This window comes from Cebus imitator, unplaced genomic scaffold (genome assembly GCF_001604975.1).
Source record: "Cebus imitator isolate Cc_AM_T3 unplaced genomic scaffold, Cebus_imitator-1.0 Scaffold78, whole genome shotgun sequence".
NCBI lineage: Eukaryota > Metazoa > Chordata > Mammalia > Primates > Cebidae > Cebus > Cebus imitator.
Window position 1 is genome coordinate 829,235 of NW_016107393.1, and position 13,732 is coordinate 842,966.

At 40.7% G+C, this 13,732-nt stretch overlaps 1 long non-coding RNA gene across 1 annotated transcript in view; it reads left to right on the forward strand.

Annotated features, from left to right (window-relative positions):
• Nucleotides 1–422: 422 nt before the first annotated feature.
• Nucleotides 423–13,732, forward strand: part of LOC108307322 — a 17,477-nt gene continuing 4,167 nt past the window's right edge. Inside the window, exon 1 of the long non-coding RNA XR_001826504.2 lies at nt 423–733. This is a non-coding gene — a long non-coding RNA (uncharacterized LOC108307322). The remainder of the gene's footprint in view (nt 734–13,732) is intronic.

Consider the following 13,732-nt stretch of genomic DNA (forward strand, 5'->3'; position numbering starts at 1 on the left):
AAGAGAGGAGTGGTAAATTGTGTTAATAGAAAGGTAACTCGGATTAAATTCTGCTGATAGGTCCCCTTCCCCCACTAAAACCCAGATTTTTACATTTACTTTTCATTTATTTTTGCATCCCTCTTCCCCTTTTACAATAAGATATTAAGCTGGGCTGGAATACACACAAACACACACATACAAAAGGACGAAATTGAAAAACCATTGTTTTTGTGTTGTTATCCAAGATTTAGGTGGTGTTTTTTCAAATGAGGATGACATCTAAAAGAGAAAATACATGCTTTGTAGGGTACTATTTCGAAAGAAAGTATGATAAAGCATGTCTGTGATACCTTTATTTTTACTCTGTTAGTAGTGGCGAGCTGAGCAGTTTCTACATACATGGAGTCCAATAAACACCTATTGAACAAACACCATAAATACTTAGAATTTCGGGCTATAAACAATATAAAATATAATTTAAAAATTGATGGTCCCACCTATTGGTTATGATATAAAGTATAAAAATGATCACTTACATAATAAGTTATTTCATGTTTTCCAATCATGTTACTTATTCCCACAGAGATTCTTTGAGGAGCTGGAAGGCAAACTTGGTTCATGCAGACGTAAGGCACTGATATTTTCAACTGGGGTGCTCTCCACTGGGTGCCTATTAAATGCTCAGCACTTTGAAGGATACCAGAGAAGTAAAGGCCTGGCCCCTGACTTTAAGGAGCATTTTATCCAGTTGGTAAGAGACCTACCTACCACTATAACAAAGCAATAAATAGCCTAAACAAAACAAAACAAATAGGAGGATGAGGCTGGGAGGGTCCCTTGAGGCCAAGAGTTTGAGGCTACAGTGCACTATGATCGGGCCTATGAATATAGACAGCACTCCAACCTGGGCAACAGAATAAGACCTTGCCTCTACAAAATAAAGATATAAAACAAAATAATAAATAGCCTGACATTAAGATGTATAATGTTCCTTCTATATAAAATACATAGTATATGGTAATCATACTTTCTAAATCCTCAGCACAGTGTCCAGACTTAGGACATGTTACTCCAAAGTAGGGCACCTCACTTGGCTGAGTACTTTATGTATGTATGTATGTATGTATGTATGTATGTATGTATTTATTTATTTATCAAGAGGGAGTCTTCCTCTGTCACCCAGGCTGGAGTGCACTGGCTTGATCTTGGCTCACTGCAACCTCCGCCTCCTGAATTCAAGTGATTCTCCTGCCTTAGCCTCCCAAGTACCTGAGATTGATTACAGGCACCTGCCACCACACCTGGCTAATTTTTGTGTTTTAGTAGACAGGGCTTCACCATGTTGGTCAGCTGATCTAGAACTCCTGACCTCAAGTGATCTGCCTGCCTCAGCCTCCCAAAGTGCTGGGATTATAGGCATAAGCCACTGTGCCCAGCCCTTGGCTGAGTACTTTAAACAGGAGGACACTGGAAGGGCCTCAGAAGCAAGTTTTCTCTGACCTTCTTCTGCTCTCCTGTCTCTTGCCCTCTTTTCTCCTCTAAAGCAAGTGACAGAAATCAGAATTCCTCTTCCCCACCACAGGCCCTAGAAACTAGGATCACATTTCTGCAAAGCAAGCCATAAAATCTAGAAAGGTCACTCTCTCCTTTTTACCTTGAAGACTGTCATTCCAGAGGGATCCTACCCATACCCAGGAGGAAGGAATGCTACATAAAGAGACCCAGAAGAATCTAAGCAGAAAGGCAGGCCTTGCTGGCTTTCCTCCCCAGTCTATTACAATAAGATCATACTCTCTTGTCCAATCACATTTCTAGATGGCTGTCCATTCTTCACTGAGCCTCAGCCTCAGCCTCAGCATAAATACACAGTTTTCCTTGCATCTTTGGGTATTCATTTCTTTTTTTTGGCGGGGGTATTCATTTCTAAAGGCTCCTATGTCATGTAAAACTTTGGTTAAATAAATTTGCTACGCCTTTCTCTTGTTAATCTGTCTTTTGTTACAGGAGTGTCAACTGTGACCTGTATGATGGGTCAAGAAAGGTACTATACCTTTCTGTTCCTATAGCAGGCAAAAATCTGTTTTGCCTGCCGCTTACCCTAGGCTTAGTACAGCACAAGTCCTGGCACTCAGTAGGCAATTGATAGAATAATTGAATTAAGTTGGGTCTCATGGTAAGATATATGTGGCTTATAGTATATTTTAAATTAAGACTGGCAAAACAGATCAGAACATATGTGTAAACACAGGAAGCAGGGCATGAATTATGTCCTAGAAAATTCCTCAAGGGATTTATAACCTAATACAGATGAAGCCATCAGTGCGGGGATCTTGTAGCCTTAAATTTGGTTCGAACTTGAGATTTTTGTGGTTTGCTGTGCCAGCCCACAGTTTTTCCTTAGGCGAGCACTGAGTTTTTGCTCAAAGTCCAAAAGCAAAGGAAGAAAAAAAGGCAGATGGTGGGTAGTTGCAAGACTATGAACATATTCTACTCCTGGAAGTCTTACGGACAGGAGTAATTCCTGGAGTATGAAAGTAGCCTAGAAAGATTTTTGCTTCCTCCCTCCAACCTAACTATGTGGCACAAAATATTCCTATAGTACTTGGTGATATGAGGCTGAGCACAATGGCTCATGATTGTAATCTTAGCACTTTGGGAGGCCAAGGCGGGTGGGGCACTTGAGGTTAGGAGTTCAGGACTATGGCCAACATAGTAAAACCCCATCTCTACTAAAATAAAAAAAAATTAGGTGGGTGTGGTGGTCCATGCCTGTAGTCCCAGCTACTCAGGAGATCGAGACCGGAGGATCACTTGAAACCTGGAGGCAGAGGTTATAGTGAGCTGAGATTTCACCACTGCGAGACTCTGATTCAACAACAACAGTAACAACAATAAAAACTTGGCAATATGTATTAAGAGTCTTAAAAATGGTCATATCATTTGATCCAATACTTTTCCTTCTAAGAAAATATGTTGGCTGGGCGCAGTGGCTCACACCTGTAATCCCAACAGTTTGGGAGGCCGAGGTGGGTGGATCATGAAGTCGAGAGATCGAGACAATCCTGGCCAACACGGTGAAACCCCGTCTCTACTGAAAATACAAAAATTAGGTGGGCCTGGTGGCGTGTGCCTGTAGTCCCAGCTACTGGCGAGGCTGAGGCAGGAGAATAATTTGAACCCAGGAGGCAGAGGTTGCAGTGGGCTGAGATCGTGCCACTGCACTCCAGCCTCGTGACAGAGTGAGACTCTATCTCAAAATAAATAAATAAATAAATAAAGTTAAGGAAATAACCAGAAATGTGAACAGAGGCTTTTTGGAACAAAGGGAAAAAAACCTCTGTACTCAATATAAAAAGTTGTTTTCTAAAAATTTTATTAAGTAAATTTTGCCCTAGATATAAGACAATTCTTACATAATATTTAAAAATATGGCAAAAAATTGTGTATATATAGGTTATCCCTGAATAGAAGGATTACAGGTTGTTTTGATTTTACTCTATTGTAAGAAAAAAATTTAAAGCCTTTGAAATTTAGTGGGTGTCTTGATTAGTGCATCCATTAATTTCTGCTTTTATTCTCTTTGACTAGTCTTTCATTAGACTATTTTACGACTTTGTAGAGAAAGGGGTTAACATGTAGAAAATTGACATTAATGTAAATGTTTCCTGTTATACTATGCAAATGATCCCTGTTCGTGTCAATGCAAATAAATTTTGTCTGGCAGGTAATATAGATTTCTGTAAATCCAATCCATCTGAACCAGCTATAACACCTTACTGGTTTTCTCATTAATTAATGAGTTAATTAAAATCTTTGATGTGTTCATTTTATATTTATATGGTAGCTGTATGTTTCCTTATTTTGAAAACTGTTTTTTAACACTATATAGTTTCTATTTTCTAAATTTCCTACCATAAGCATGTATAGGTAATTTGGTAAACTTTTTAAGTATAACATGCATGCATGCATGTACGTTTACAGCTCAATGAATTTTCACAAAATCAACACCTCTGTAGCCTTTGTAAGTATGATCAAGGAAAAGAATAATATTACCACCCCAAAGCTGCGCTTGTGCCTCCCTCTTAGTCACTATTATCTCCACCATTCCAACAGGTAAACACCATCCTGACTTCCAACATCACTGATTCATTTTGTCTGATTTTGAACTTTATATAAATGGAATCATATGTGTTCTCATTTGTGCCAGGCTTACTTTGCTCACCATTATGTTTGTGAGATTCATACATGTGGTTGTGCAAAGTTTTAGTTCCTTCATTCTCCTTGTTGTATAGTGTTCCATTATATAAATAGATCACAATTTACCCATTCTGCTGTTGAACATTCAGATTGTTTCCAGTTCAGCGTTATTCCAAATAGCGTACCTATCACAATTTTTGTATGTATTTTTAAGTGAAAATATGAGTATATGTCTGGTGACTAGAGCGTGTATTGATTTAAAATATAAAAAAAAAAACTGCATTAAAAATAAGTTTCTCAGCCAGGCACGGTGGCTCAGGCCTGTAGTCCCAGCACTTTAGGAGGCTGACATGGGCAGATCACAAGGTCAGGAGTCTGAGACCAGCCTGGCCAACATGGTGAAACCCCATCTCTACTAAAAACACAAAAATTAACTGGGCATGGTGGGGTGCATCTGTAATCCCAGCTGCTCGGGAGGCTGAGGCAGGAGAATCGCCTGATCCTGAAAGGCGGAGGTTGCAGTGAGCCGAGATCTCCCTGTTGCACTTCAGCCTGGGCGACTGGGCAAGACTCCATCTCAAAAAAAAAAAATTTCTCCCTTTTTCCTACAAGTCTTTCTGTAAATATGAAATATTTTTGATTAATAAACTCTTGGATTTCTTCCTGGTTCAATCTTGGTAAGTCGTATGTATCTAGTAATGTATCTGTTTCTTTGAAGTTTTCCAATTAATCGGCATATAGTTGCTTGTAGTTGTCTCTAATGATCCTTTGAATTTCTGTGGTATTAGTTGTCACTATTTTTGTCTCTGATTTTATTTATCTGGGTCTTCTCTCCTTTATTCTTAGTCTGCCTAAAGATTTGTCCATTTTGTTTATCTTTTCAAAAATCCAACTTTTTGTTTCATTGATTTTTTCAATTGTTTTCTTCATTTCGATTTCATTTGCTTCTGCTCTGATCTTTATTATTTTTTCTACTAATTTGGGTTTGGTTTGGTCTTGTTTTTCTAGTTCTTTAAGATGCACTATTAAGTTATTTGAAGTTTTTCTCTTTTTTGAAGTCAAATGCTCTACCACTGAGCTACACCCCTGCGTCAGTTTTTCTCTTTTTTGATGTGGTCACTGATAGTTATGAACTTCCCTCTAAGTACTGCTTTCACTGTATTCCTTAGGTTTTGGTATGTTGTGTTTCTATTTTCATTTGTTTCAAGACTTTTTTTTTTTTTTTTTTGAGACAGAGTTTTGCTCTTGTTGCCCAGGCTGGAGTACAGTGGCGAGATCTTGGCTCACTGCAACCTCCTCCTCCCAGGTTCAAGTGATTCTCCTGCCTCAGCCTCCCGAGTAGCTGGGATTACAGGCGCTTGCCACCATGCCCAGCTAATTTTTTTATTTTTGGCAGACACAGGGTTTCACCATGTTGGTCAGGCTGGTCTCGAACTCTTGACCTCAGGTGATCCACCCAGGTAATTTTTGTGTTTTAGTAGATTGGGCTTCACCGTGTTGGTCAGCTGGTCTCAAACTCCTGACCTCAAGTGATCTATCTGCCTCAGCCTCCCAAAGTGCTGGGATTACAGGTGTGAGCCACCGCTGGGATTACAGGTGTCTGCCACAACACCCAGCTAATTTTTAGTAGAGACAGGCTTTCACCATGTTGGCCAGACTGGTCTCGAACTCCTGACCTCAGGTGATCCACTCACCTTGGCCTCCTAAAGTGCTAGGATTACAGGTGTGAGCCACTATGCCTGGCCTGATTTTATTTTATTTTTTTATTTTTAAAGACTTGTTTTATGCCCTAACATATGGTCTGTTCTCAAGAATAATCCATGCGCTGAGGAGAAGAATGTGTATTCTGTAGCTGTTGGAGGAAATGTCCTGTAAGTATCTATTGGGTCTATTTGGTCTACAGTGCAGGCTAAGTTCTATGTTTGTTGATTTTCTGACAGGATGATGTGCCCAATGCTGCAAGTGTGGTGTTGACGTCTCCAGTTATTGTATTGGGTCTATCACTCTCTCTTTAGCTCTAATAACATTTGCTTTTTTTAATCTGGATATGCCAGTGTTGGGTGCATATATAATTATAATTGTTATACCCTCTTGCTGAGTTGACCCCTTTATCATTATATAACAGCCTTCTTTGTCCCTTTTTATATTTTTTATCTTGAAAACTATTTTGTCTGATATAAATATAGCAAATCCTATTCTTTTTTGGTTTCCATTTGTGTGCAGTATCTTCCCATCCCTTTATTTTAGGCCTATGTGTGTATTTATAGGTGAAGAGTGTTTCTTATAGGCAACAGATTGTTGGGTCTTGTTTTCTCTCTTTTTTTTTAAGTATTTTTTTAAGCATTTTTTTCTTTATAGAGACAGAGTCTTACTGTGTTGCCCAGGCTGGGCCCAAGCAATCTGCCTTCCTTGGCCTCCTAAAGTGCTGGGGTTACAGGCATGAGCCACCAGGCCTGGCTGAGTCTTTCTTTTTAAATCAATTTAACTACTCTATTTCTTTTGATTAGAAAATTTAGTCCATTTACATTCAATGTCATTATTGATAAGTAAGGACTTACTGCTGCCATATTGTTATTTGTTTTCTGGTTATTTTGTGACCTTTCCTTCCTTCCCTCCTTCCTTCCTTCCTTCCCTCCCTCCCTCCCTCCCTCCCTCCCTCCCTCCTTCCTTCCTTCCTTCCTTCCTTCCTTCCTTCCTTCCTTCCTTCCTCCCTCCCTCCCTCACTCCCTCCCTCCTTCCTTTTTTCTTCACTCCCTCACTCCTTCCTTCCCTTCCTTCCTTCCTTATTCTTTTTTATGAAGGTAATTTTCTATGGTGGTGTGTTTTAATTTCTTGCTTTTCATTTTTTTGCATATCTGTTGTAGGTTTTTTTTGATTTGAAGTTATCTCGAGGTTTGCAAATAACATCTTATAACTCATTATTTAAAACTGATGACAACTTAACACTAATTGCAAAAGCAAAGAGAACATTAATAAAAACTCCAGACTAAGTTCATTGCCCCTACTTTCTAACATTTTATTGTTTCTATTTATGTCTTATTCTACTTTCTGAAAAGTTGTTGTAGTTTTATTTTTGATAGGTTCACCTTTTAGACTTTCTGCTCAAGATATGAGTGAGTATTTTACACACCACTATTTTTTTTTGAGACGGAGTCTTGCTCTGTCACCAGGCTGGAGTGCAGTGGCGTGATCTCAGCTCACTGCAACCTCTACCTCCTGGGTTCAAGTGACTCTCCTGCCTCAGCCTCCTGAGCAGCTGGGACTACAGGCACACGCCACCATGCCCAACTAATTTTTTATATTTTTGGTACAGACAGGGTTTCACCATGCTGGCCAGGATGGTCACGGTCTCCTGATCTTGTGATCCGCCCACTTCAGCCTCCCAACGTGCTGGGATTACAGACATGAGCCACCACACTCAACCTACACACCACTATTATAGTGTCATGATAGTCTGTGCTTGTCTGTGCTTAATATTATCAGTGAGTTTTACACCGTCAGATAATTTCTCTCTTTTTTTTGACACAGTCTCAGTCTGATGCCTGGGCTGGAGGGCAGTGGTGCAACCTCGACTCACTACAACCTCTGCCTCCCAGGTTCAAGCGATTCTCCTGCCTCAGCCTGCACGCACCACCATGCTGGGATAATTTTTGTTTGTATTTTTAGTAGAGACTGGGTTTCACCATGTTGGCCAGGCTGGTCTCAAACTTCTGACCTCAAGTGATCCACCCTCCTCAGCCTCCCAAAGTGTTGGAATTACAGGCGTGAGCCACTGCACCCAGCCCCTTCAGATACTTTCTTATTGCTCCTTTACATAATTTTCTTTCATATTGAAGAGCTTCCTTTAGCATTTCTTGTAGGAGAAGTCTGGTGTTGAGGAAATCCTTCAGCTTTTGTTTGGGACATTTCTCCTTCATATTTGACAGATATTTTCCCTGGATGTATTATTCTAGGATAAAAGTTTTTTTTTTTTGTTTGTTTGTTTTTTCCTTCAGCATTTTAAATATGTCATGCCAGCATCTCCTGGCCTGTAAGGTTTCCACTGAGATGTCTGCTGCCAGACATTTTGGAGCTCCATTGTGTGTTATGTCTTTTATCTTGCTGCTTTTATGATCCTTTCTTTATCTTTGACCTTTGGGAGTTTCATTATTAAATGCCTTCAGTTAGTCTTCTTTGGGTTAAATCTGCTTGGTGTTTTATAATCTTCTTGTACTTGGCTATGAATATCTTTCTCTAGGTTTGGAAAGTTCTGTTATTATCCCTTTGAATAAACTATCTACCCTTAACTTCCTCTTTAAGGCCAGTAACTCATGTTGCAGGCAGGCTTCATTCTTTTGAATTCTTTTTTCGTTTATCTCCTCTCTGTATTTTCAAAATAGTCTGTCTTCAAGCTCACTCATTCTTTCTTCTGCTTAATCAGTTCTGCTGTTGACCATGATGCAATCTTCAGTATATCAATTGAGTTTTTCAGCTCCAAAATTTCTGCTTGATTTTTAAAAATTATTTCAATCTCTTTGTTAAGTTTATCCGATAGGATTCTGAATTCCTCTTCTATGTTATCCTGAATTTCATTGAGCTTCTCAAAACAGGTATTCTGAATTTTCTGTCTGAAAGATCACACACAATATCTCTGTCACTCCAGGATTGGTCACTGGTGCCTTATTTTGTTTGTTTGGTGAGGTGACGTTTTTCTGGATGGTCCTGAGGCTTGTGATGTCTAAGCATTGAAGAGTTAGGTATTTGTTAAAGTCTTTGCAGTCTGGGCTTGCTTGTACCTGTCCTTTTTGGGAAGGTTTTCCAAGTATTCAGAGGGAATCAAGTGTTGTGATCTAAGTCTTTGGTTCCTGCAGCCATATCTGCATTAAGGGGCACCCCAAGCCCGGTACAACTGTGACTCTAGCAGACTCATACTGCCATGGTGGTCTTGGGTAAGGTCTGAGAGAATTCTTTGGATTACCAGGCAGAGATCCTTGTTCTCTTCTCTTACTTTTTCCCAAACAAATGGAGTCTCTCTGTGCTGAGCTGCCTAAAGCTGGGGAAGGGGTAACACAAGTACCACTGTGGCTACCACCACCGTGACCATGCTTGGTCAGACCCAAAGCCAGCACAGCACTGGGTCTTGCTGAAGGCTCTTGGCAAATACTGTTTAGCTACTGCCAATATTCTCGCAAGGCCCAAAGGCTCTTCAGTCATAATCCAGACAGGCTTGTGTCTTTCCCTTCATGGCAGCAAGCTCCATCCTTCCCCTGCCCCCAACCCAAGGCAGATCCAGAAATGCTGTCTGAAAGCCAGGACTTGGAGTTGGAACATTAGGAATCTACTTGGTGCTCTATTCTACTGTGGCTGAACTGGCACCAAAGCCGCAAGACAAAGTCCTTCCCACTTTTTCCTCGCCCTTCCTCAAGCAGAAGTAGTCTTTTCCGGTGGCCACCACTACCTGGCTTCTGCAGATGCTAACAAACTCTTTTAAAATGTAAATACATTTCAGAAGAGTTAATCCTGATTCTTGCCTTATTGTGAATTCCTATAATCTGACAATGAGATCAACAGTTAGTTAAGAAGTTTCCACTGGTGCAGGGAGAGTATGAAGAAATCTGGAGTGAGGAAAGGGTAGCAAAGTAGTGAGTGTTAGGGCTTTGGAGGTGAAGTCTGGAAGAAGGGGGAAAGAAGTGGGAGACTACTGGCTTTTCTTCTTTTCCTTTCTCTTCTTTTTTTGAGACAGGGTCTCGTTCTGTCACACAGATTAAAGTGCAGTGGCATGATCAGCTCACTGTAACCTTTAACTCCTGGACTCAAGCAATCTTCTCACCTCAGCCTCCCAAGAAACTAGAGCTACAGGTATATCCTGCCATCCTTGGTTAATTTAAAATTTTTGTTTTGTAGAGACAGGGTCTCACTATGTAGCCCAGGCTGGTCTTGAACTTCTGACTTCAAGTAATCCTTCTGCCTGGCCTCCCAAAATGCTGAGATTACAAGTGTGAGCCATGGTTCCCAGCCAGAGTTTAAAATTGGATATGACAGTTGGACTGCTGGGTTAAGATGCCAGTTCCTCCCCACTGAGGCCAGGCTCTATAATCTGAGCACATCTAGTTCATCTTTTCCAGATCAATTTGGTGACTCCCTACTCTGTCTCCATCAGAAGTAGGGACAGAAGGAGGAATCTGAAAGCAGGAGGAGCAGAAAATATGCTTTCAATACCTCTTTTATTATCTAATATTGTAGAGTCTAAGGGACACATTAAAAGTCTATCATGTGTGATTAAAGACCAAAAAAGAGTGGAAATGACTAGCAGGGTTCACACTTGACCTTCTGCAAGTGAGCAGTGATCCAGCAAAGATGGTGAGGAAGGGTGGAGTGGGTGAAGTTGGTGCCGAGATTCAGGACAGGCCCAACCCAGCAGGCTTAGTGGGGGTGAGGCATGGGAATAGTGGTGAGGATAGTATTGGAGCTACTGTGCACAATTCAAGCTGGAACAAAATTTTAGTATACCTAAGAATTTTGGGTAAAATGATGCAATGGACAGAAGTTGTGTTGAGTTTGGGGGCATAAGTGGGATGTCAGTTTAGGCCGCTGCTGCAGCGGCTTAGCAACCAGCCTGAGATCTTGGAGCTAATGAACAAAGAGGCCAGGCTGGTATGTTATCAGGCAGCTTGGTGGATCTGGGGAAAGAGGTTTTTGTCTCAAGAGGGATTTTCAAAATTTATATCTGGACTTGTACTATTTGAGATCTCCTGAGTTTGGTTCAGCAGAGCTTTCTATAAAGCATCCTTAGCAGCCCTGATGTCAAGTGACAGGGGAAGTGGCTGTGATATTTGGATAGCCAGGCAGAATGAGATTCCTGTGAGAACTCCTGACAAGTACTCACCTATGTCCTTTGCTTCAGTGCCCTGGGGGAGGATTAAAGCTGATCCATGCCAACTCTGTCAATGGGCTCACTCTTGACTTGCTGGCTTATTGTTGTTGACAGCTTCCAGGTATACGTTTTCTTAGAGATGGATTCCATGCAAGAAAAATACTATTCTTGTTGCCAAGGCGTTAGTTTAATAAGTAAACAAATTGCAAAACACTAAAGGAGAACATGAAGGTGTTTTCAGGCTTCCCACTAGGAACTGCTTGTCTACCACTTTCCACACTAAAAAAGACCCAACAACTGTACTATAGACAGAATGTATTTTATCCTTTTTATCTTAATAAATGTTTTAAAGCTTGTTGTTATCCATTAGCATCTCAGCACTGTATACCTACAGAGAGCCTCTCATTTAATTTGCAGAATAAACAATATCATTACCATTTCAAGTCTATAAAAAAATAAGAGTTCATGAGATTAAAGAAATTGTTCTGCATCACATAAGGTATTAAAAGTGGGTCCCTAGCCAGGCATGTTAGTGGGCACCTGTAATACCAGCTACTCAGAAGGCTGAGGCAGGAGAATCGCTTGAATCCAGGAAGCAGAGGTTGCAGTTAGCTGAGATGGCACCACTGTACTCCAGCCGGGGTGACAGAGGAGACTCCATCTCAAAAACAAAAACAAAAACCAACCAACCAAACAAAAACTAGGTCCGTAACTTGTTATTAAGTATCTATCCAAGTGTCTATCTTCCACAGAGAACACACAATCTTGGAGTCTCACTTTATACTGATCAGGACCATTAACCCTGCAACCTGATTAGGCTACCAGGTTGGGCAAATTTCCTCAGGACCTGGCCCCCTAAAGAATAAAAATCCCTCAACTGCTTCTTACCTCCTAACTTCAAAAGGATCCAGAGGGTTTGGTTACCGCATTAGCTTGAAATAAAGGCTTGATTGTCCTTCCAGGATTTCAAACCTGTTCTTTGGAGGTGGCCCAACCTTGATTGTTCAGTTTTGCAGCCAGAAGCATGGATTAATCATCAGTATGTGAGTTCTTCATCTATGCTACCTGAAGTTTCTTGGCTGACTTTTAATTTATGTCATAAAATAGTAGTCTATTTAACATTTTTGCTACAAACAACATTTTTCTATGTATATTTCAAGTTATGAAGAAAAAGTCTTACTGATTAATATAAATACAAGTTTCTTATAATTTCAGGAAGTACTTCATACAAGGAAAAAGAGAAAATCAATTGAGGGGCTAGTTATAAATACTATTTGACACAGATTGGGACTGAGTGAGTTTTCTATCTGGATGGATAGTAAGTGCAAAATTGTGATGCTGTGATTTCTTATCACTGAAGAGTGTTCCACTTGGGGCAGCAGATGGAAATGAGATGTCTATGAGAATAGAGTTGAGTCATGAAAAGAGAAGAGAGTCCATGGATGCCCATCAGCCAGGTGAAGATGGAATAAGAGCTACAGCTATCATTTCAAAAAATTTTAAAAAAATACATAGTTTTCTGGCCCAGTGCAATGGCTAACACCTGTAATCCCAATACTGGGAGGCCAAGGTGGGAGGATCACTTGAGGCCAGGAGTTCAAGACCAGCCTAAGCAACATAGTGAGACCTTGTCTCTACAAAAATAAAAATAAAAAATTAGCCAGGCATGGTGGTGCACACCTGTAGTCCCAGTGACTCAGGAGGCTGAGGTGGGAAGATAGCTTGAGCCCAGGAGTTCCAGGCTGCAGTGAGCTGTGATCACACCACAGCACTCCAGCCAGACTGACAGAGTGAGACCATGCCCCTAAATAAATACACAGACAGATAGATAGATAGATACAAATATAGGTTTTCTTTTTTTTTCCCTAAAACGGAGTCTTGCTCTGTCACCCAGAGGTGGAGTGCAGTGGTGCCATCTCAGCTCACTACAACCTCTGCCTCCCAGGTTCAGGCAATTCTCCTGCATCAGCCTCCCGAGTAGCTGGGACTACAGGCATCCACCACCACACCAGGCTAATTTTTGTCTTTTTAGTAGAGAGGGGGTTTCACCATGTTGGCCAGGCTGAGTCCTGACCTCGTGATCTGCCCACCTTGGCCTTCCAAAGTGCTGGGATCACAGGCATGAGCCACCGTGCCCAGCCTAGTTTTCTTATAACAAAAGGAATAATTCCTTATTATCCAAATTGAAAATACGACTAAAGAGAGAGAGAGAGAGAGAAAACAAAAAACACCTGAATTCCACCACTGATTATTAACTAAATTCTGCACTGGTTTTTCATCTTATTGAGAGTTAACCACTAAATTAAGAGGGGAATGGGATTACCCCTGAAAATACCTTAAATTATTCAGTTTGGAATAGAACCTTGGAGCATGTAGAAAACCCAACACATGTGCATGGCATAAGCTTTGTTAGTTGAGCAACTAACGAAGTAGTTGTTATTTATAAGCCATGCTATTTAAACATAGATAAATAAATAAAAATAAAAGGACCTGTTAACAAAAGAATCACACTTACTGTGACAAGATACTCAATGTATGAAGAGCACACAGGACCAGAAATTGATCAAATTCACATCACCTCTTTCAGATTTATTTTGGATTAGTTTCAAGCTAATTGAAAAGATCAGATCCCACTGCCTTGGGAGGCCAAGGTGGGAGGATTGCTTGAGACCAGGAGTCCAAGGCCAGCCTGGGCAACAT